The sequence below is a fragment of the Manis pentadactyla genome, chromosome 1, assembly GCF_030020395.1.
Source record: "Manis pentadactyla isolate mManPen7 chromosome 1, mManPen7.hap1, whole genome shotgun sequence".
NCBI lineage: Eukaryota > Metazoa > Chordata > Mammalia > Pholidota > Manidae > Manis > Manis pentadactyla.
Genome location: NC_080019.1, coordinates 193,519,145 through 193,543,253, shown reverse-complemented (window position 1 = coordinate 193,543,253; position 24,109 = coordinate 193,519,145). Strand labels below are relative to the sequence as shown.

The window sequence follows — 24,109 nt, the reverse complement described above, 5'->3', positions numbered from 1 at the left end:
AGCTGCCTCCTCTGTGGGCTGGGGCTCAGGCCCTCCTCGTGCTCTTCCTTGGGGTTCGTGGGTGGAGAGGCTGGGCACAGTGAAGCCCAGCCTATCACAGGGCCAGCTGGCTGCCTGGAGGGGAGCGCTCTCCGGTCCTGGCTGCCTCTCTGTGCCCCAGGGACATGGCCAGCCCCAGGGGCCCTACTCTGTGAGGACTGCCCTATGGGGCCCAGGAGGGCACATGGCGTTGTGAGACCCCGTTTCTGCCATCAGGTGGTGACAGTTTCCATGGGGAGAGCAGAGAGCAAATGGTGTTGGATGGTACCAAGCTGCTGAGGACGGTGTGGCCTGGCCACGTGCCCCACCCCAGGGCTCTGTGAGCTCCAGACAGGAGGCGAGCCCCTAGAGGGCCCCCCTGGAGCTGGCCTGAGCTTGTCTTCCCAGGGCCACGGCGGGAAGGGGGGACTCAGCAGGAGGAAGTTAGGGCGAGTCTATGTACTCAGAGGTGACAGCAGTGTCAGCCCCAGCCCGCCAGCCCCTCCCCCCTCCGTAGCTCCTGGTGCCTCTAAGCTCAGAGATTTGCCTGCAGCCCTGACTGTCTGAGGTTCCCGCCCGTCATGCTGCAGACACTCACCCTTTGAACGCCCCACCCCTGTGCATGGGGTGTCCAAACATTCGTTCCTAACTCCTGTCTGGAAGGCAAACAGCAGGCCCACCGGACACAAAGACAAACCAACTCAACCAGCGGGGGAAAGTCCAGAGGAACCGAGTAAGGACCAGGAGGAAACTTTTACACATCTACAATTATTCCAGAGAGAAAAAGGAGATTTCAAAGAAATGTAAAGCAGAACAGGAGCAGGTGTGTGTGTGTAAACATTGGGAGAACAGAAATTGAAAAATTTTAGTGGGATAAGAGAAATCAAACTCTTAAAAGAAGGGAAGAAGCTTAAAATAATTCCAGGGGGTCCAACATCGCAGTGATAGGAGTCCCAGAAACAGAGAAAGAAGGGCCCCCCCAGACTGAAGGATGCGCATCTCAGCTGGAGAAGGTCCCCGGGTGCGTGGAGCGATGACTGGCAGGGCAGCCGTCCAAGGAGCAGCCGGGCCAGCCCTAGCCCACCAGCAACGTGAGGATGTGGCGGGGGGCGGGTCCTGAAAGCCTCCAGAGGTCTTAGGGGACTCTAATCAGGTGGCATCCGACCTCTAGACAACAACAGGCAACTAGGAGACAAGGAGCGCACCTTCTTCATTCAGAAAGTGATTTTCAGTCTAGAACCTTCAAATTTTCTCATTTAATTCTCAACTTCCTGTTCATCTTTTCATCTTTCTATCTCCCTGTGCTACATTGTGCACAGCTGACCCCTAACCAGGGGGTGTTCCCTCTAGTTGCTGAGTGGAGCTGGTGTTGGGACGATGAGGCTGCATCTCATCTGTAGCCAAACTATCCCTTGAGATCTTTATTTCACTCATTGTATTTTCCATTTTTGGAAGTCCTGCTTTATTCCTTCCCAAGCTGCCTGGTTTTCAGTAGTGTCTTATGTTCAACCCCTTGTTTTCCATCTGTAATAATTTTAAATATGTTTGTTTCAAGCCATTATCTCCTGAGGTTCTTAGGGCTCCCATTTGTCTGTTTACTGGGTCTGCTGGTGGGTCGTGTCCTTGCATTTTATGGTTTTGGATTGTGAGCTCATTTTCGTCAGGGCTCTGCCTGTGGGACTCTTTTGTGCCTGGGCTGACGATCTGTCCTTACTGAGAGAGTTTGGTTGGTATGACTGGCCATTGTATTGCCAGCCTGTCGTCACTTTTATGCCAGTTTCAGGGCTCTGAAGGGGACAGGCCCGTCACTACAAGGGGGATTTTTTTTCTCACCCATGGCTTAGGCTGAGATAGACACGCTTTCAGGTCTTCTCCCTTTGCTGGGAGGTGGCTACATTCCCTCATGGGGGCCCTTCAAGGGTATCACTTATACAGCCAACCTGCCTTGGGCCGCCACCTTCTGACCCTGGGATGTCCAACCCATGCGTCCCTGGTGATGAGACAGGTGTGCTCTCACTGAGGCAGCTATGTTCAGCATGCTGTTCTTCACATCGCTCTTCTCTTTTGGCCCCTGGAGATTTCATTCCCTTTCTTGTATGTTTAGCTAGTCATCTAGAAGGATTCTCACAACTTATGCCCCCTTCCTAGCTGTGAAACAGGAAAGTCTTCCTTGTAGTCCCCACAGGCATGGTGTGGGTCTCTTCATCTTGATGCTCATGATGCATAAGCGATGCGGTTTGATATCACTGTAAGTGATGATGTAGCTGCTCTGGGTAGCCCTGGGCATGGCCGGGTTGTTGTGAATGAGCTACGTACTCATCTTCCACAGTCGGAAACGAGTACCCAAGACATCCAACAGAAAAGGTGTCAGCATGTGACAGATGAACACAAGGAGAAAGGGCTGCCTGGCTGCACTGGGCTGCCCATGGGTGGGAGCTGGACAGGGGGCTGGGCAAGCTGTGGGCAGGGGATGGCCGTATTGTTTTCTTGTCATGGGCTTTCAACTTTTACACTGCGTAGTCTTACTGATCCAATAAAATACAAACTGACGTGAAAGAGCCTGCAAACGCTGCCTACGCTTGTTTGCTGACGGGAGGGTCCCCGGAGCAAGCAGGAGGGCAGGCGCCGTGGTGGGGGCCCTTCTCCCTGAGGGATCCTGAGTGGCAGGAATCAAGGGAGTCAGCTTCCACTCTTCAGGGCAGCTGCCTTGAGTTTTAACATCAATTCAGCAAACACCTTCAGCGTCACCCACTGCCAGTGGCCGGGCTAGGGGTGGAGGAGCTCACAGCTTCCAGACAGACGGCGGAGGGAAGACGTGCCTAAGCGATGTCCCAGTTGGTGTACCACCTGGTTGGACCCAAACGCCTGCCTCACTGACTTAGAGCCAGTCAGTTGACTATGCAGTCAATGCACATTGGGTTCAGCTCTCCAAGCAAAGAAACCTCCAAGCCTCACAAGGCTTCCTGGGAAGGCAGCATTACTGGGGAAATTTCCTCTCGTGCCTGTAACTGCAAGTGGGAATAACCCGTGTTTATTTGATGCTGAGTGACTGGGTGGGGCTCCCCATGAACCTGCTTCTCCTGCTCCCTCTCCTTGGCCCAGGCTCTGGATTAGCCTTCCAAAGAAGCAAGGTCTTTGCCTCTGAATGTGGGGAGCTTGTGCCTTGATCTCGTGCTGAGACCCTCACCAGGTTTCCTGGCATGCGGGCAAACCCCACTATTGCATGTGGTGGGCAGTCAGGTGATTGGGCCCCGCCTCTGATGACACCACCTGCGGTCTAGCCTGCTGTGAGTTGCCCAACCTGCTAAGGTGAGTGGAGCTAAGGCACCTCACTGCCTTCCGCAGGGGCCGTGGTAACATGACGGCAGCCTTTCCCGGGAGCATGTGTGGTGCACGGCTGGGAGACCTCGGTCCCAGGCCTGGCCCTGCTGTTCCTGACCCGTGTGCCCTTTGGTCAAGTTGTGATGTCTGGAAACCAAGGGGTCCAGAGTCTTGTGAGCTATGAAAAACTATTGGTGGTTACACCCAAAAGAATGGCAAGTAGGAACTCAAACAGGTGCATGCACACCACGCTCATGGGGGCACTGTTCACAGCAGCCCGACGGGCGACCAACCTAAGTGCCCATCAGCATAAAAATGGAAAATAAAACATGGTCCGTCACACGATAGAATACTATTAATCTATAAAAAGGAATGAAATACTGATGCTACAATATGGATGAACCCCCAAGTCATTATGCTCAGTGTGGGGTGGCAGACACAAAAGGCCACATGTTGTAGGATTCCATATCCACAAAATATCCAGAACAGGGAAACCCACAAGGTAGACTGGTAGTGCCAGGGCTGCGGGGAGGTGGGATGGGGAGAGACTGCTGATGGGCTGAGGGTGTCACTTTGGAGGGACAGGAATGTGGTGTGAGACAGAGGCGGTAGCTGCACATTGCAAATGTGCCAAATGCCTCAGATGGGTCACTGTAAACTGGCTGATTTTATCTCGTGTGCCTGTCACTTCAGTGAGCTAAAAACAGTATTGGCTGCTCCACAGAAGCAAGTTCTGCAACTGCCAGTACCCTAAGGAACAGGAGCAGATGTACCTGTTCCCTCAGACAGAGGTGGGCGGCGATGAGGCTCAGCCCTGGAACCAAGCCCAGTGCCCCATTTCTTATGTGGACTCTTGCCTTATTTTATGATTCGCCCAGTTGCCTTTATGGTTCTTAAACTTGTGGAACGCAGCTGTGCAGTGTGAAGACGTCATTTGCTCACTTACCCACTCACTGGTTCGTTTCTGTCATTTGATAGGTGTTCAGTGCACAGGGCTGCGTTCCTGCCATTCCTGTCCTCCTCCTTACAAAGGGCCGCGTCACCCAGCCCACTGTCCTCCATCCCGCCATTCACCTTCCCAAGGATGTGGGGTAAAGGAGGGAGCGAGCCTCCAGGGGAGTGACAGGGAGGGCACCGGAGGCCCCCAGCCTGGGGAGCCAGCCCCGTGTGGCCGCTGGAGGTCTTGGAACCTTGCTGGTGGGGAAGAACAAGGAAACGGGGTGAGTTACAGCTGGAGCGTGGGGGGGTCACCTTAACGCTGGCCAGCGTGGGGGTGGTGGAGACAGGGAGCAGTGTGGGGCTGCCCTCAGATGTTAATTCTGGGCCCTTTTTGGAGCCAGCTGGGCTGTGGCTCAGAACTGTCTCTGTCTGTGGCCCAGCATTCAAGGGATGTGTGAATGAGGCCCATGCTGGGCTCTTGCACCGGCAGGGCGCGCTCTTGGGGGCAGGCTCCCAGGGCAGAAGCGGGCTTGTGGCCAGTGCCATCCAGGCCTCCCCACCCCTTCCCTGTCCTGCCATTTCCATCCTGGCTGCTAAGGCTCCCTTCCCAGGCAAGTCTCCATAACAGGACCTCCTGCATGGCTGGAGTCTCTACTCACAGCAAATGGCATCGTGGGAAAGGGCCAGTTCACTTTCTGTAAGAGTTTCTAAAATGGCAAAACTCCCAGGAAGGCAGGGAAGATCTGGGCACAAAGACGTGGGTGGCGTGAGGCACTGTGTGGGCGCATGGGGCCGGGCTGAATTTCCGGTGATTATTAGCCAGGGTAACAAGGACTGCCGTACTCCAGCCAGGGCACTTTCCAGGTCGGAGAGGTGGGACTGGCACCTGCAGGAGGGGAGGGGGCTTGTAGGGTCTGCTGGGTGATCTGGCCCTAATCTGACCCTCCAGAAGGACTCTGTCAGCTGTGGCCGGGCCTGTACTGCTATGTGCCTGATGCTTGTCACCAGCACACGGAACAAGGGCTCAGCCTTCTGCCAGTTGGCGGAAGGAGCAGCTGGGATGGCCTAATGCTCCCTGTGTTCATCACGGTGCCCCAGGGAAACACTGATAGGATGTGGATGGATATATATTACATGTATAAATATGTACAGGGCTTTATTTCAATGAATTGTCTCGTGCAATTATGGAAGGTGGCAAATCTGGAGGGTGGGCCTGCAGGCCAGCGACCCAGCTAAGAGCCAGTGTTGCAGTTCAGGTGTGAGGGTCATGTGCACAGACTTCCCTCTTCTGGGGAGCAAGGCTTTGGTGCTTGTGGTCCTTCAACTGATTGGATGAGGCCCACCCACCCTGTGGAGGGCAATCTGCTTTACTCAAAGTCCACCAATTTAAATGTTAATTTCATTCAAAACCAACCTCATAGGAACATCCAGAATAAGGCTTGACCAAATGTTTGGGCACCCTGGCCCAGCCAAGCCTAGGTATAAAATTAACTAGCACTTGCTTCTCACCAGCGGCCCTGGGCCACTCAATGCAGGCTCCCCTTGAGCCTGCTTTTCAGTTTGGTTGAGCGTCATCGTCCCCACTTGGCATCCAGGCAAACCCAGGGAGAGGGGCCAGCTTCCCCAGGGATGCAGGGTGGCCTAGGGGTCCCACTTGAGGCTGGGCCACATTTGCTATCTGGAGGGAACAGTGGGAAGAGAAGGGTTAACAATCACTCTGTGCTCAGGAGACCAGACTCTGTGCTCAAGTCTCCAGAAACTGCTGCTGCTTATCCAGTACATCTTCCCTTCATTTATCAAAGCCCCAGGCAGCCTGTTGGGACCTGCCGCAGACAATCGTCACCTCCACCTACCTGAGCACGGCCTTCTTGGGATGAGGGGACTGCCCCCTTCCAGGTGGCCTCCCCGTGTCCTCACAGCGGCCTCTCCTGCCACCTTCAGCCCAGGGGAGGGCACCCTGCTGTCCCACTGTCCCTCGGACCTGCGGGAGCCAGGGCTTTGCAGCCAGGGCTGATTTGCCCTGCCTTTGATCCTTAAATGTGAGGCCAGCACCACCACTCCCTGGGGAAGAGTGGGACGTCGCCATGCCATCTGTCCCGTTTGAGGAGCAGGGGCAGTGGTGGGCCTCGGCCTCCTTCTGCACCTGGATAGAGCCTGGGCCAAGTCCTGTTACGTGCCTGCAGTGTTTGGGCACGCAGGACCCTGATGGCTGGGAACTGTGAGGTTATAATCTGCCCCCTGTCCCCACTTCCCCTTGCCTGCCTTTTCTTTCTTCACCTCTGCTGTCCCCAGTGTCCCCAGCCACCTGGGCTGGGACCCCTGTGGTCTCCCTCAGCCTTGCCCAGCGCTGCCTCTCTGCCCGCAAACTTCTAGAACTTGCCCTCTGCTCTCTGTCCTTCCCACCAGGCTCCAGCCCGCTGTCTGAAGCATTTCCTGGGGCACCACCAGGGACCTTCGCATCTTCCAGCCAATGAGCAGCCCTCAGCTGCTCAGGGCTCGGCGCCCCTGCCCAGCTGGCCTTCCAGCCTCTGGCCCTGGGAGGGGGCTGGCCTAGTCTGGAGGGTGTACCACCCTCCCTGCTTTCCCCCTTTGCTCTGACAGTTCCCCCTGGGGTGCCCTTCACTTCCTCTGCCTTGGGCAAAGTGGAGGTAGGCCCTTCTCCTGGTCTAGCAGTCTCCTGCGTGGCTTCTCTGCACATGGGATTTCATCTTGCTGCTTGTTGTGTGGCTTTTGAAAAGAAAGAAAGAAGGAAAAGAGAAAGAAAGTGAAGAAGAGGGAGGGAGGGAGGACGGTCTGAGCCTAGACCACCTGCAGGGTGGTGCCCATTCCTTCGCTTGGGGAACTGCTTCGATGTCATGTTCATGGCTGTGCACGTGGCAGGTCAGGTCTGCCTGGTGCCCGGCCCGGCTCTGAGGCACGTGCCCTCCAGCCTCTGGGGAAGGCGCCGCTCCCTACTGCCTCTGCTGGGCCCGGGAGGCCTTGCCCCGGCTGGATGGAGAGACCTCTCTGGGGAGGCCCAGGCTGGCTGGCTGCTCATGGCCTGGGCCTGCCGCTGTATGACGCGGACTCAGGAGACACAGCGGGAGGTCTGAGTGGCCGAGGTCCTGGACACCAGCAGGCAGCACCAGCCTGGACCTTGGGCTGTGAGACCCCACCCACCCTCCATGAAGCCCCTGACTTGATCAATCCAGGTGGGCTCTTAGGGAACTGAGAACAGCAATTCTGAGCTCCAGGGCCCTCCCAGAAGGAGGCCAGCGTGTGTCAAGAAGTAGGGTGGCTAGAAAACAGATTTGGACTGACTGTGAGCTGCCTTTGGGGTGCCCAGCATTCACCCATAGAAGAGATGTGCCCCAAACTGGTGTTTCCTTTCCCTCAAGGCTCGGCCAATCCTGGGCTGCATCCCCGGGTGTGCCCAGCTGGACCTTGCCCAGCACTTGGGGCCTCTCATGACCGTGCACCCTTCCTGCATCAGAATAACACCTGACTAAATCTACATGTGAGTCATAGCACCTGAGAAATACAATGGGGGGCCAACCTGGCAGAGACCTGACACCTTACTGTAGAGGCGCTGAGGCTGAGGCCCAAGGTAAGAGCTATCTTGTGGCAGAGCCAGGTCACCCGTCACCACCTGCCAGCCATTATCTCAGATAGTGTCGTTCATTGTCCAGCCACCAGCTTGGCGTGTACACCTTTGGGTGCTTTGCATACTAGCTGCAGGCAGCAAGATAGCCAGCCCTCCCGAAGGGTGCGGCAACCGCCGAGCACCCCAAGTTTGTCGTAGCTTCTAGCAGGGGTAGCCAGTGCAAAAGGTGAAGCACGCCCAGTTACATTTAGATTTCAGATAAACAGCCGTTTTTTTAGTGTAATATGTCCCAAATATTGCACGAGACACACTTAAACTAAAATGTTATCCATGATGCAGTTTATTTTTTATTAAAATTTAAAATCCTCAGTTTTACTAATTATATTTGAACTTTTTATTAAAATTTTTTCATGATTTTTTAGCAGAAGTGTATCCTAAATATTGCATAGAACTTATAGATGTTTATGAATAATTTACTAATATTTATAATTTATACTTATACTTTATTATTTATGAATACTTATACTAAAAATTGTTTGCTACTTATCTGAAATTCACATTTACCTGGGTTCACTGAGAAATGGGAAAGAAGGTTGGCATGTGCATGTGCGTGCATGTGTGTGTGTGTGCGTGTGCATGTGCATGCATGTGTTTGGCACTTCCTGAAATTCTAACTCTCCAGGAGTCCAAGTGCAAACTGGATATATTTGGAGTCTTCTTTCCACCCTGTCTGTCTACACTGAAAATGAGCACAGCTGGAGTAGCAGCCATCCTTCTGCGTGTTGTGACCGGGTCCTAGGGTAAGGCATAGCCAGACTGCTTGCCCAGTAACCCTCCGCTGAGGGAGAGGGAAGGGGAGGCGTGCTGGGCAGGATTCTGTGATGCCCGCAGGACCTCCGGCCCACAGTGCACACGCACCTTCTCCCAGCTACTTAGTCAACACACTAATCTAGGTGCTGCAGTGAGGGGTTTTGCAGGTCTAATTAAGGTCCCAAATCAGTGGACCCTAAGAGGAGATCACCCAGGTGGGCTGACCCAAGCACATGAGCTCTCTAGCTCTGGGCCAAGAGGACAGAAGAAGAGGGGGTAAGATGAAGTGTGGAGGACTAACTCGAGGGAGGGGCGTTCTCATCACTGGCACTGAGGACCAGGGGGCGAGGAATGTGGGTGCTGCTAGGAGCAGAGAGTGGCCCTCAGTGTGGCCAGCAAGGGAACTGGGACCTCAGTCCTACAGCCATAAAGACTGGGTGAGCTTGGGAGTGGGTTCTTCTTCAGAGCTTCCAGACATCAGCCCAGCCAGGCCAGCACCTGAACTTCACCCCGACAAGACCCGATGGAGAACACAGCCACACTGGACCCAGAACTGTGTGCCAATAGGTGGGCACCATTGTAAGCTGCTACATTTGTGCTAATCTTTACACAGCAGCAGGAGATCAATATGGAAGGCTTTTGTGATCTGAACAACACCCAGCCAGCTCAGAGGACCCACTTAAGCCCATGAGTCCAGCCTCCAGGCCCCACCTGTCTCCCCAACATCCTGTCACCTCCAGGTCCACCTAACTATTTTGAAAAGCCAATGCTTTCTCCAAAGAAGATATAAAATGGCCAGTTGGCACACGAGATGCTCAATGTCAGTAGTCAGAAGGGAACTGCAGGTCAAAACCACAGTGAGGTATCACTACATGCCTATCAGGGTGGTCAAGATGCCAGCAAGGGTGAGGCGTGGGAGCCCCCTGACATGGCTAGTGGGCACGGGGAATGGGGCGGCTGCTTTGGAAAACCACCTGGCTGTCCTGCAAAAGGTTAAACACGGACTCACCCTGGGACTCAGCCGCTCTGCCCCTTGGTCTATAGCCAAGAGAAACAAAAGCCTATGTCCACACAAGAACTTACACACAAGTGTCCATAGCAGCACTACGCAGAACAGGCAGGAGGTGGAAATGGCCCACGTGTCCAACTGAGACACAGATACGCACAATGTGGTCTAGCCACACACCAGAATGCTGTTTGGCTATAAAAGGATTTAAGGATGGACACAGGCTACAGCATTATGCCAAGTGAAAGAAGCCGGTTAAAAAAGACCACAGATCACATGGTTTCTTTCCTATGAAATGTCCAGAAGAAGCAAACCCATCGAGAAAGAAAGTAGATCAGTGGTGGCCAGGGGCTGGGGGACTTGGGGGTGCTAGCTGAAGGGTAGGGGATTTCTTTTTGGGGGTGGTGAAAATGCTTTAAAATTGACTGTGGCAATGGCTGCACATACTAAATATATTAACTACCACTGACTATACTAAAAACTATTGAACTGTATGTACCTTTTCGATGGGTGACTTGTATGGTATATTAATTGTGGAAGATGAGGGGTGGGCTGGGTCATCACCTCTCCAACTCGTTGTAGTGAGAAGTGTCCCTTGAAGGTACGTCCAGGTCCTAAACCCCACACCTGTGCAGGTGGCTTATTTGGCAATAGAGTCTTTGCAGATGTAATTAATTCAAGGATCTCGAGATGAGAGCATCGGGGTGGAGGGGGCCCTAAATCCAGCGACAGGCATGCTGTAAGAGAGAGGCTGAGGGAGATCAGACGGAAGAGCACAGGACAGACCCGCAGGAGGAATGCCCTGGGAGGCTGGCGGCAGAGAGCCGGGGGGATGCATCTATGAGCCACACAACAGTACGGGCCGCAGGAGCCTCCAGACGCTGGGAGAGAGGCCGCGGCCAGATTCTCCCTGGGCACCTCCAGGAGGAGGCAACCCTGAGACCCCTTAACCAGGGACAGCTTGACCTTGGGGGAGAATGAATGTCTGCTCTGTAAGCCCCAGGCCGGGGTGCTTTGCTACAGCAGCCCCAGCGACCCTGTGGACTCCCAGGGAAGGGAAGGACAGCACATCAAAAGATGCTCCCGCAAACTATCAATGCCGACTGAAGTCACTGTCGCGTGCAGCTCTTACATCAATGAAAAGCAAGGCAAATCTAGTCAACACCGCCTAACATTTCAAACACCATTCAGATTAAGATCGTTCCTTGCCTTGACAGAGCTTGCTTGACTGGAATGAAGTCGGGATGTGAACGTTGTGTTCTGCAGGCTTGGCCGTGGATCCCACGTGCCGCGGACTCAGTTTCCCTCCTCCGTCCTCCCTTCAAAGTGCAAACCCGCTTTGCTGTGTTGCGGGGTCTTTAATGCGTTAAGCCCACTTTGCTCTTTTTCTCCAGCTCACGACAGTGAGAGTAGTGCTGCTTCCACTGAGGCGGTGTTTTCCAGAACCTGCAGGAGAGATGCATGCTGCTGCGCTTTGCTGGACTTGGGGCTGGCGATGGGATGGAAGCAGGGTCAGCTGTTTGTCCAGTGAGAGTGATTGCACTTTCTGTCAGGCCTACTGGCCTGGTGCAGAGAACAGTTTGGCTTTCAGGGCCCGGGAGATGCGGCCAGCCTGGTCTTCATGCTTGAGGCCTCTGCTGGGGCTGGGGCTCCCCAGCAAGGTGCAGGCCTCCTCCACAGCACTGGCAGGGCCTGGTTTCCTGGACTTGGTCTTTAAGCCAGATCTTAGGGAGCCGTGTCAGCTTGCCCTTGGGGAGCAGAGGTTTCAGGCTACCCCCAGTTGCCGTCTTCCACCTCTGAGTCCCCCAGCTGGAGATCCAGGCACTTGAGGAGGGGGTCTTGGGGCCTTTCTAGGTGTAAAACTGGGTCACCAGGCCAAGAGGACACACTGATTGGGGAGGCTGGAAGGTCGAAGCTGGCAGGGGGGAGAGGTGTGTCTGGCAGTGGTGAGACTGGCAAAGTGCGTGCCCAGGGAGGGAGGGAGAATTAGAAGGAAGCCAAGCTGATTCCCGTTTGCGGCTGCTGACCATGATGGCAGACTCAGGGGCTAATACAACACGCATTCGCCATCCTCTGGTTCTGGAGGTCAGAAGTCTGGGCTAAAATGAGGGTGTGGGCAGGGCTGTGCTCCTCCTGGACCCCTGGGGAAGACCCCTTTCCTGGTCTTTTCCAGCTTCTAGAAGGAGCTTCCCTTCCCACATTCCTTGGCTCGTGGCCTCTCCTCCCTCCTCAAAGCAGCCACCGCAGCACGGCGAGCTCTGCCTCTGCGCTCACAGCCCCTCTGACTTCCGTCGTCCCTCTTATAAAACCCTTGGGTTGACATCAAGCCTGCTTGGATAATCCAGGAGCATCTCCCCAGCTCAAGGTCCCCAACTGAACTGCAGCTGCCACATAAAAGAGGCCTCCCAGGTTCCAGGGGTTCGGATGGCACTGTCTCTGGGGGGGAGGGCGCATTGCTCTGTCCACCACCTGAGAGCAGACAAGTGGTGCTCGGAGGTCTTGGAGTGTTGAGGTTCATTTCACACCTGCGGGCTCTGAGGGGAGTGACCTCCCAAGGTCTGAGCCCTGAACAAAGGCGAGGGGAGCAATATCTATCTTTCTGCTTCCTTATCTGCAACATTTCTACATGCACAGCAAGCAAGCAAGCAAGGGGGATTGAGTTTAGGGAGTGAGTGCCTGGCAGAGCGGGGAGTGAAGGGGTGTGGGGGGGAAACAGGAATTCCTGCTGTCCTTGCTAACTAGAGCAGCAGAAGGGAGCCACCTGGACTAGACGGCTGTCCTTGTAAGTTTTTCCCTATCAGAAGCTGGTTATAAACAGGTGTTGGAGGAGAGATTGGATGAGGCCACGTCCAGGCTCCACTGTCCACAAGGACAGTGGTGCTGGGTGGGGGCAGCTGGGCCTCGGTGGTAAGAAGAGAGGTAGGGACCCTGGTGTACTCAGTGGGAGGTTTCTGAGGTGTTTTTGCCCACCTGCCTGCCTGCTGCACTGTCTGGAGGCCGGCAGACAAGTTGGAGAGTTCTAGAAATAGACCTTGTGCCCCTCCAGCTCTGGACCCTGGTCCAAATGCTTGGAGGGTGAGGTTGGGTGCAGGCTTCCCCGTGGGCCCAGCCCCGCATGTCTGGGGGTGCTGAGCCAGCACTCTGTTGCTGCCCGAGGGATGCCCTGGCCACCCCTGCTGACGCACACCCAGGTGCCAGAGGAGAGGACCTGTGCAGACTAGGACCGTGGCCCTGGCAGGCTGTCTCCCCAACCTTAGGGAAGAATTGGTGACAAGCCTATTGTGTGTTAATGATAATAATTAGGTCATTAAAGAGAAGTGCCCAATCTGCCTGCCCACTCCTTACCCCAGCCTGAACCTTGATCCAGGAAAGCTCCACTTCACTGCAGGTGTCCTGGTCTCCATGGCAACCAGGAATTGCTTTACAAACAGAAGGTGATGGCCCTTTAGGAGTGGGGAGATAAGGGAATCTCAGAGAGCAAAGTTTTCATTTCTAGCACCTCGATATGAAGGTGTCAGGCTGGGTCTCAGAGCCAAATTGTACTCAGAAAGCCTCAGTGCAGAGAGCAGGAACTCCTGGCCCTTAACGTCAGCAGAACGGCTCTGGCCTTAGAGTCCACGCTCTGAATGCTTTTGGCCATAAGTAAGAGAATTCCTAATGCTCAGAGCAATACTTTTAATAGTCTCATGAAGTCTGGAAGAAGGATGTTGAGTTGGTGAGGTTTTTTTGGCTTTCCCCATGGTGGCAAAATGGCTGCAGCGCCTCCAGGCATCACATCCTCTCAGGACAACATCAATGCAGGATGGAAGGCTAGGTGGCAAAGAGGCTTCTCTTTATAATTCTTTAATGAGGAACTCCTACCCTGTCCAGAAGTGCTCAGCTACTTCATCTTACTGTTCATTAGCCAGACTGAGTCACACAGCTACTCCTGGACATCTAAGTACTTTGAAGAAAAGGAAGCACAGGGCAGGGGACTTCCTGAAGTGTCTACAGTGTCTGCTCTGTAGCAGACAGCCTGTGTCTCCTTTCCCCACCTGCACTCACATACACACACGTGCACGGGGTCATAAACTTGCACACATATGCACAGGGTCATATGCAGGCACACACTTGCACACACATGCACACATGCATGGGGTCATATGTAGGCACACACTTGCATTGGTCCATGTCGTTCCCATGGGGTGGGGCTGACCCCTTCTCTGGAGTGGACCCAGGAGTGAGGCCTGAATCAACCAGCTGCTCCCACACAGACTCAGGGATCGAGGGAGGGGTGAGCTGTGAGCTCTTTCCCCAGGACCTTTCCCGGCTCCGTCTGGGAGGAGGTGCCCACTGGAGCTGCCCACTGGCCTGGATATGAGCCGGATCCAGGGCCGTGGTTCCGCGCAAGGAGAGCCGGGCGGGAGGGGAGGGCTGCCCCTCCTTGGTCTTCCCCAGCCGGTGTGCGCAGATGCCCAAGGACACAGCTTCACATTTTGTTTCTTTCCCTGAGACTCTTTTCTAGGCAATGGATCTGTTAAGAAAATAATCCACCCTGGGCCTCAGGATCCCTGTTTTCCTTTCACTTCCTTACAGCAGGAAACCTACTGCCGCCTTGCTTAGTGGGGCCCTGCGACAGGCAGCACACCTTGTTCTCGTCGCCATGTCACCCCCTGTTCATGTTGAGTCTTCCTGAATCCCTTGTCAGCAGAAGCCTTCACTGGAGTTTCGGTGTCAGCTGGCAGGCAGCACCGCCTGGCACCCCCGTGGCCCTCTCACCACGAGTTCCCAGCTCAGGAACCCGCACCCAAACTGCCTTCCCCTCACTGTTCTCATCGCGGCTGCTCTTTGGGGACCTGGGGCCCACTGCGGGGGGCGCTGGCGTCTGGGAGGGCACCTCCCGCCCCCTCCACATCCCCTCCCTTCCCTCCTTTGTGCCCCTTCACCTCCTCATCCCCCACCCCACCATCACGCCTGTGACCAGGCCTCCAAGGTGGTCCTCAGGGTGACATCTCTCCTGGCCCACCAGCCCCAGGGGCCCTGGGCAAGCTGCTGGGCTGAGGGGCCTTCCTGCCCGAGGCTCTGGCAGGTGGGTGTTACGTGTCAGAGGAATGGCTCACCCTGCCAGGGGGCATGCGCTTCTCGGGGAGACTCTGCTCTGCCTTCTGCTGGTGCTTCCCACATGGGGCCAGTCAGGACCACAGAGCCAGGGTGGGGGCCTCGGCCCTCGCCGCCTCTGGGTGACCCTGGGGTGCTCCCGCGGGTGCCATGGAAAGGGTCCCGAGGGAGCGCACAGGGACCTGGACTTGGGGATAGTGGCCCTGCAGCCGCCGGGGGGCAGGTGGGCAGGTGCAGTCACAGGCCCCCGAGGTGAGCACGCTGAGGCCAGGAGGCTGAGCCCCGCTGGTCAGGGAGGTGACGGTCTGGTGCTGCCTTGTCAGTGGGGGTTCCCAGGAGCCCTGGGGAGAAGCTGGGCCCTGTGCCCTGATCGCTCTACACCGATCCCTCCACACCGACTTGGCAAAGGAACCTCTGGCTAAAGAGGTCCCCCATTCCTGTGGGAGGTCGTAGGGGGAATTCAGGACTCCGTTGTGGTGTGTAGGGGGGACCCTGGTGATGGACAGGGTCAGGTGCCAGGTTTCCATCTGTCCTGAGTGACCCTGCCCTCTCTGTCACTGGGGTAGCCCCTGGGGTTGGGAGGGTGCAAAGCCCCCTAAGAAATGGCCTTGTGCACAGACAGACCACAGTGGGCACTGGGTAGGCAGGGGGCTATGGTTCCTTCCTGGACCCAGTATTGTAATTATAAAATATTTTCTGTGGAATAGATATTAGTTGAAAAAAATTAGGTAATATAGAAAGTATAAATAAAATAAAAACCTCCTGTGAGTCCACTAGCCAGATATAAGGGCTATTAACAATTTAGTGTATTTTTGTCCAGGTTTTTTTTTTTTCCTAAGTATGATTCAGTCAGGGCCCCACTAGAAAATCAGAAACTGCTCTAAATGTTTAAAACTTAATGTGTTTAATGTGGGGAATTGGCTGCATGATGACAGAAAATCAAACAGTAAGAGGTGGCAGTAAGGTTGCCAGAAAAAATTTAAGATATCCAGTTAAGTGTGAATTCTAATAAACAACAAGTAACTTTTTAGTATGAGCATATCCCATGCAATATTTGTTTCTCTGAAACTCAAGCTCAAGTTCAACTGGGCATCTGTGCTTTCCCTGCCTAAACCTGCCAACCCTGGGTGCAGAGGCAGCCCAGAGATGAGAGACGAAGGAAAGGGTGCTGCCAGCGCCCAAGAGCCCCTCTCACGCATGGAAGCTACACGGGAAGCCTTTGTGGTGGGGCTGCAGCCCAAGCTCCGCCCGCATTCCCTGGGCTGGAGAGGGGAGTGTGGGGGCGGCAGAGGAGGTGGCTCTCCCCAGAGAACCCTAAACGCCAAACACCCTAAGGCCAGGCGGCGGCAGCCACTGCGGGGCCCCTGCTAGCAGAGTGCTGTTCCCTTCCTCCGCCCCCAGCTCTGGCCAGTGCCTTCCCTTGTTCAGTCCGGCCCCAAGCAGCTGGCGGGCACCCCCTGTGGCCTGCAGGGCTCAGCCCCTGTGATGGGAGGTGAGTATGGGTCCAAGGAGAGATGCAGGGCGAACCTGCTCAGCAGACAGCCCCTGTTCGCCTGCAATGCCCCCTAGGCTTTCTCTGCGTGTGGAACTAAAACGCTGTAGAATACCGCAGTGTATCATGTACCTTAATGCACCTGACTGTTCTGAAACTGGATGCTTAGGAAGCAGGACTGTCCACCAAAACTCTGCCAGGCAGAGGGCCCCAGGGAAACTCCAGGACCTTCTCTTGGGAGGATTTCAGTGGCTCCCAGGTCACCAAGCTGAGAAAAGATGTGGAAGGAATGCTCCACTCACACCTGTGAACATCCTCATTGAGAGGCAGGGCCTGAGCTTGGAGGCACGGTCACGCACACACACCTGCATCACCCCCATTACCTGTGACGCCAGTCAGTAAAGGTTCCTCTGATGGCCGGGGCCAGCCGGCATGCTGTTCACAATACTTTCACACATTAGGTTTGAATGAGAACCAAAGTGCTTTGATGAGGTGGCTCTGAGAATGTGCAACTCTCCCTTGTCCCACTAAAGACATGTGCGCACACGCACAGATTCATACACACAGAGCACACGCACGTGCATACCTACACTATGGCGGGCCACGCTCATAGGCATTCACATGGTGCTCCCTCTGCCTTATGTGTCCCAGGACACCTAAAGCCAAGCCAAGTGTCCGTCGGGTGCCCTGAGGGAAAGGGAGACCCTGTGTTGGGGACCTGCCCTGCCTCATACTGGCTGCCCGGGTTTGGGGAGCTGCTAAGCCTCTGAGCATGGGGCTAACCAATGCCCACCTTGCGGGAAGTCCTGGGTTAGGAGACTTGGGCACAGAGTAGGTGTGCAACAAATGAGTATTCTTAGTAAGCACAGACCGAGTGGGCCCTCATTTGGAACAGCCAGGCAGGAAGCCCCTGCCCCCCTGGTTGGGGGTAGCCAGTGACTGCGCGCACATGTCTGGGGTCCATCGTGTGGCCCGGGAAGGGAGTTTCCCACTTTGGTGAGTCTGCAGAGTGCATGCGGGAGGGGCCGGGCAAGAGGCAGTCGCTGCCTGACCAGTGTGTTGGTGAGCCCGGTCCTGGGTAGTGCCGGCGGGGGTGGTGAGGGATACCCCTGCACAGCAGGAAGGGACCCCGTGCAAATGCAGGTGGCAGAGACGCTCGGACACTCCTGTAGCCCAGTGAGGGCAGTGGGTGGGGTGGCCGGGGCACTGGTTGTTTTAGCTATGGTGGGCAGGGTGGTCCAAGCACAGGCATGCACGCTTGGAGCACAGCTGGGAGTCAGGGTGCAAAGGGGCTCAGGGCCCCTCACAGCTCACTGCCACCCATGGGCTCCCCGTCCTGCACTCACCTGCTCCCCACAGCCTCCCCTGCCCGCTGAGACCATGCAGACTCCCGCTACAGTGGGCCACCCTGCCCCCTGCCCCCATCGCTGAGCCCAGGCGACCGCCCCAGACAATTGTTGGGCCAGGTGCTGCTTGGAGGGTCACTTGCCTAGACAGACTGGTTGACATTTGTGGGGGGAGTAACTGTCATGGGTATCGTGTGCCCCTCTGATCCCAGCTGTGGCTGCGGGGAGTGGATCTGGGTGGGCCCCAGCTCCTTGATACCAGCAGCACCCCCTTCTCACCTTCCACACCCTGCTCCTACGCTGGAGCCCACCAGCATTTGAGCACATCTGAAAAGGTGGGACTCAGCCCCCTTCACTGTGAGAGACCCATATGGATGGACAAGGTTGCTCCCTATCCACCCTCCCTTGACGATTCTCAGAGATTCTCTTCCCATCAGAGGCCCCAGAATACTGCCTCAGTGACCTCCCCCTTCTCCACTGTGTCCTCGAATTGGTTTCCCCTCCCTCGCCCTTCTCTGGTTCCCTGGGGTCCCCGCCTAACTATTGCCTGCATGTGGTCCTCTGTCCAGGCTCCACTCTTGGAAACAGGTGCGGACATCTGCTGTTGGCCAGCCTGGGGGGCTTCTTACAGGAGGAAACACAATGCCTGCAGGGAGCAGAGGTCTTCAGGGGAGTCAGGTGCCATGGCCCGGAGGAAAACTGAAGACGGAAGGAATATCAGAGACAGATAAGCGGAGGGACAAACTCTCCATGTGGCCACATCAGCAATGACCCACAGAGCCCAGTTGGGAAGAAACAACAGGTATGAGGCTGCTGATGCTCAGATGTCAGCATTTCTAACATAGCCGAGTGTCCAGCAGGCTGAGACGTCCACAGGTTCAAGGCTGCTCCAGCACAGAGAACGCTCAAAGTGCGACCACGAGTTTTGAGTTATATTACTACAGGAAAGATAGATGGGACCCAGCTGGCCTCATTTGCATGTGTTTTCTTCAGGTACCAATTTTGAGGGTTGAGGCTTCCTAACTCAATGGGGCTAATGGCTCAGAAGCCCTCGACGTAGCCCACAGATTCATGGACTGTAAAACAGGTTCGCTTCACCACCGAGAGGTAAATGGCTTGTGCTCAGCAGCCAGTCAGGAACTCAGCGCCTTTAGCCTTGAGCAAAGGTGCCCACCTGCCAAGGGTGCCGACCGCAGGGTGTGCTGGCTTTCCGCTTTGGGGGGCCTCTCCTGGCCTGTGCCCCAGGAACCCAGAGTGGAGACTGCTATTCCAGGGTCAGCGACCTGCTGCTCCCTCCTAGAACTTGACCCAGACAGAGACGGCTGCACTGGCACTAGATCCAAATCACTTTCTAGACAAAGCATGAACAGGTAGGTGCCAGCTCTCCCACATTCATGCCGCTCCAGCTTTGGCACTGTCATGATTTTGCGTCCAGCCTTTGCTTTGCAGCGCCCTGGCTCCTGTCTGCCTGCAGTACAAACACAGAAAAAGACAGGCATGCCTCGGGCAGGAGAGGCTTCCCCTCCCTCCCTGCCCCTGCCACCTTCCCTCTTTTCTTCCCAACTTTTCTCCCTGCTGCTCCTCTTTTAGGAAATGGGCAGCGCTATGGGTTGAATTATGTACCCCCAAAAAGATATGTTGGGGTTCTGACTCTCCCCTACCTCAGAATATGACCTTATTTGGAGACAGGGACTTAACAGGTGATCAAATTAGAATGAGGTCATGGGTGGCCCTAATCCAATATGACTGGCTGGTGAAAAGGGGCAGTTTAGAAAGGAAGATGATGTGAAGGCCCAGGGAGGAGGCGGTGGCCATGTGACTGGGGTGACGCATCTGTAAGCCAAGGAATGCTGGTGGCGCCAGGAGCTGGAAGAGGCAGGACTGAGCCTCCCAGGGCCTTCTGAGGGAGCGTGGGCCTGCCCACACCCTGATTTGGGAGTTCTAGTCTCTAGAACTGTGAAAGAATGAATTTCTGTTGCTGTAGTCCCAGGTTGTGGTCCCTTATTAAGGCAGCCTTAAGAAACTAATACAAGAAATTAATTCATCAACAATAGCTTTTCAAATACTACCTTGAACAAGGAGTAATATTATACCCAGCTATCTGTTCTAGTTGATGAAGTAGTCGTACATCGATCAAAATTTTGAGAAACCGAGTACATTTTTAGGACTCAAAAGGCTTGCTTACAAAGAAAAATCCCTTTGTAGACCAAATTTATAGACTCATTTTATGTATATTGTCACCGATTTGGTTTGCTCAGAAACAACAAACACATGAACTGAAATGTTCTGGTGGTTAAAAATACCCACTGGGTTAGCTCCTCTCCTAGGACTTAGCTGCCAAGACCACCAAGAACCGTGGTCTTGCCCCACCTGCCTTTGGGAAACATTTGAGTTCCAGTGCTCACCATCCAGTCTCGAAAGTGGAGGCTGCATGGAGAGATCATGGAAGTGACACGATCTCCATTGTCTGCTGGGGGAACTGTGATGGCATTTGTTCTTAGCAACTGGACTGGCCATCTGGGGGCCTGGGGACAGTCTCTACTCAGGGTTGGGGAGGAGCAGGAACCAACCCCCACCCCAGTTGGAGAAGGAGCATCCACACTGTGGCTGGCACTTTCCTTCCAGTTTGAAATCCCTGTGAGGGTTCCCTTGCGGGCTGAGTCATCTCCTAAATGCACTTGGGAAACACCTGGAAGGTGCTGAAAGTGGGAAGTGAATGTGGTGGTTTGGCCCCTGTCCTCCTGTGATTCCATAGGGTGGGTGTCCCAAACCTTGGGAAAGATGTTCTGTCCAGCCGGGTTCTGATCTCTAGGAGGGTCAGGTGGGAGGAGCTGAAGGAAGCACATAGGATTCCTGGCTTTGCCATGTCTTCTCACACACAAAGATGATGCCATACCCCCTCTAAGGTGGTCTTATAAAATGAACACACAGCACTTACCCATAAGTAACTAACCAGCGTTGGCCTTTATGATGGTGGCTGTGGTCCCCTGGGGGACATCAGGCTCTGAGGGTGGGGCCAGTGCTGTCCCATGCATGCCAGTGGCTCAGCATCTTTCCCATGTGGGGGCTGCCCTCTTCCAGTGGGTGTGCACTCACATGAGGCCGACCTTCCGTCCTCGTTCCCTGGGCTGGAGGAGGCCTGGGTCAGAGTGTGAGAGCAGCAGAGGAGGGGCTCCCCCCAGAGAAACCTAACTGCCAAGCTGACAACCACTTCTGGAGTTACCTCCAGGGAGGATGTTGGCCTGAATCACTGAAACATCACAGACTATTTGCACTGAGGGGTTCACAATCATCTAGTTTGAAGTTTGTCAGGCTTTTGGTTGGGACAGCAATGTTCCTTACTAACTTGTTTCCCAACACCCCTTGACTGTAAGGCTACCCACATGGTTCTGTGTAGGTAAAAGTCTGCTGGAGATTCTGGAAAAATGCTTTCTGACATTGGAGCCACTCCTTCCTGCTCATTGTTTCTTTTTTCCTCCTTCTGTTGACTGGAATGTGGACATGGGCCTGGGGAGGTCTTGTAACCATGGAGCTACCACAAGAGTCAAAGCCAGATGAGAAGGATGGCAGAGCAGAAAGATGGGGGGAACTTGGCCCAGGGACTACATCATGGGGCTGCTGTAACAGCCAGGGACTGCTTATTTTTGGTAATAAAATTAAAATACTATTTGGTTGATCCGTGGAATGGGGTTCTGTCACATGCCGTCAAATATAATCTGTAAGTGATACACTGGCACAGCAGACCAGTGCAAATTGAAGCAAAACTGCTTACCAGGATCATCACTAATCTATGCAAGCAACTTGCATTACAGAGCTCCAGAATGGCTGAGGAATTGGAGTCAGGAGGGAATCTTTGAAGGTGGGAGTGAGGGGTTGGCTGAATAGTGAAGAATTGAAACACTGAAAGCACGCTGTATGAAATACTTAGTTGCTAAAATTTCCTCCTGTCTCCCACAGAGCCAACAACTGTCCCATCCCAACTGAAGAATACTCATGGTGTGTATACAAGGCCGAGAAATTAAACCAGACAGGCTGTAGACCTGGTGACTCAAGGAAGAGCAGAAAGAAGAGAAAGTTATCAAAGAAACAATACAAGAAAATTACCCAGAACTGCAGGACATGAGTTTCCTGATTGAAAGAGCTAACCAGGTTTCCAAACAATAAATGAAAATAGGGTATCATCTTGAAATTTCAAAACACTGGGAATTTAGGAAAAAAGGTTATAAATATTATAAAAGAAAAATAATGAGATAATTTGAAAAGATTAGAATCTCTCAATTGTAATACTGGAGAGCAGAAGCTAATGGTGTAATGCCATAAAAATCCTAAAGAAGTTTTACCTGGAATTCTTTATCTATACAAACCATCAATCAATTATAAGGCTAGAACAGAGATATTTGAAGATATGTAAAATTTAAAAATTGTACCTCACATGCATCATTTTTCAGGAAGTTACTGGAGGACATGTTCTACTTGAGCAAGGAAGTAAACCCAGAAAGAGAAGGACAAGGGGCACAGGAAACATTATATCTAGCATGGAAAAATATAAAGAGGTTCTCACTGATGTTGAAGGGGTAGAGCTGTGCCACAAGCCAGGAGGCCCACCAGTACAGACACAAACAGGAAGACAGAGAGCTCCAGAAGGGAAAAAACAAGCCAATAACAGATAAAAGACAAAAATGAATGATTACCTGATGTGTGTGATTTTGCTGAGGGGACTTTTCAGCTTTGTCAGATAATTTGGGGGAATGATTATTAAGTTGTAAATGAAAAATTAAATATATGGAAAAAATGAGGCAGTAGTTAACTCCAGGAAAAACAAAAGTTGCAAGAAAGAAAAAGTAATCTTAGTGGTATAAGTGGCTTAGCTGCAACATATATGGAGTCATAACAATGTCAACACTAAATGTTGATTTTGCCAAAGAGTGTGATATAAGTGAGTTATGAAGATGACGGGTTTGGTAGAAGAGGTTGAGTGTGTGCGTGGTGGGTATGTCAGCCAAAATGGAAAAACCAAGAAATAGTAGAGTAATCATGTTAGCTGAAAATGTGGAGGTGAAGATGAAAAAAAAGCAGTGAAGAGATTCAGAAGTAGTTGACTCAAGGGAGCTGGAAGTGGGCAGGGGCGCGGTGACAGCCACCGTTTATTATCACAAGCCTTGCAACACTATCTGACCTTTTAATGTTATAAGCATTAAAAAGAAAGAAATAATAATAGGGTGACAGTTATGTACTCTCTCAGAAAATAATCTGCACAAGCACATCTGGGCACTCTCTCTGGTTGGTTTTAGAAACTCAAGCCAGGTTGTGGGGACCCCTGAGCAGGCACCCTAGGTTTCCTGAGATTCTCCTTTTTGCTGTGTCCAGGGGCTCCAATGGCAGCAACCACTGAACTGGCTGGAGTCTGAGTACAGGCATATGTGACTAAGTCAGCGTCTTTTCCTGCCTTTGACTGATTTATGGGTGGGTGCAGGTGGATTTATTGCTGCACAGCCAGCTACCAATTAACAAGTGAGGGGTTCCAACATGTCCAAGTGGCAACACAGACAGTGCGGAACGTGGAAACTGTCCGTGCAACGCTGTCCTTCTTTTCCTGACTGTCTGCTTCACAGTCTGTTTTCTTTCCCGATGGAGCCCAGATGCTGGTGTTGAAGCAGCAGAGGAGCTGGGAGCTTTCTCCCACCAGGGAATCGCTGCATGCTCATTGTTTCCTGCCCTGCTCAGATGCCCCAACATGCCACCTTTGGCACTGGACAGGGGATCGCCTGCAGCAAGGGCCCCAGAGGGGTTCCTCAGGTCTGCTGCCCCCGGGAGAGGGTGGAAGGGAAGGGGTGGCCTGCTCTTGGGCAGGCTCCTTCCTCTGCTCAGACAGACCACAGGGTCACATCCAATCCTGTGTCCAACTCCAAGAAATCAGAGCCAAGCTGTTCACCCTCTGCATTAGTTTCTTGTGGCTGTCACAACAAATTTACACTGGGTGGCTTAAACAACAGAAATGTATTTTCCCACAGTTCTGGAGGCCGGACACTTGAGATCCAGGTGTGGGCAGGGCTGTGCTCATTCTGAAGGCTCCAGGAGAGGTTCCTTCCCACCCGTCTCCTCCTTCTGGTGGGTGCTGGCAATCCTTGGGGGGGGCAGGTGGCTCTCCTCCGTCCTCACATGGCCGTCTCCTCTCCACGTCCCTTCACATCGTCCCCCTCTGTGTGTCTGTGTCCAAATCTCCCTTTCCTTTTGAGGCTGCCAGTTGTTGGATTTGGGGCCCACCCTGATCTAGTGTGACCTCATCTTACCTTGATCACACCTGCAAAGACCCGTCTTCCAAATAAGGTCCCATCCACAGGGACGGGGGTTAAGAAATGGACTCCTCTTGTGGGGGGACACAACTCAACACCCCCCCAGCTGCTCTACCCTCATGGCTGCTCAGGACTTGCCCACTCTGAAAAACCTCTTCAATATGCTGAACTTAGAAGCTACACTCCTGTCACTGTCCCTCTTCC

At 53.7% G+C, this 24,109-nt stretch overlaps 1 long non-coding RNA gene across 1 annotated transcript; it reads left to right on the top strand.

Moving 5' to 3' along the window:
- Window positions 1–2,490: 2,490 nt before the first annotated feature.
- On the top strand, window positions 2,491–21,947 carry LOC118907881 (uncharacterized). The gene is made up of 3 exons (XR_005023010.2): window positions 2,491–3,327; window positions 4,318–4,559; window positions 21,570–21,947. It is a non-coding gene; the product is annotated as an uncharacterized LOC118907881 (long non-coding RNA).
- The last annotated feature ends 2,162 nt before the right edge of the window (window positions 21,948–24,109 follow it).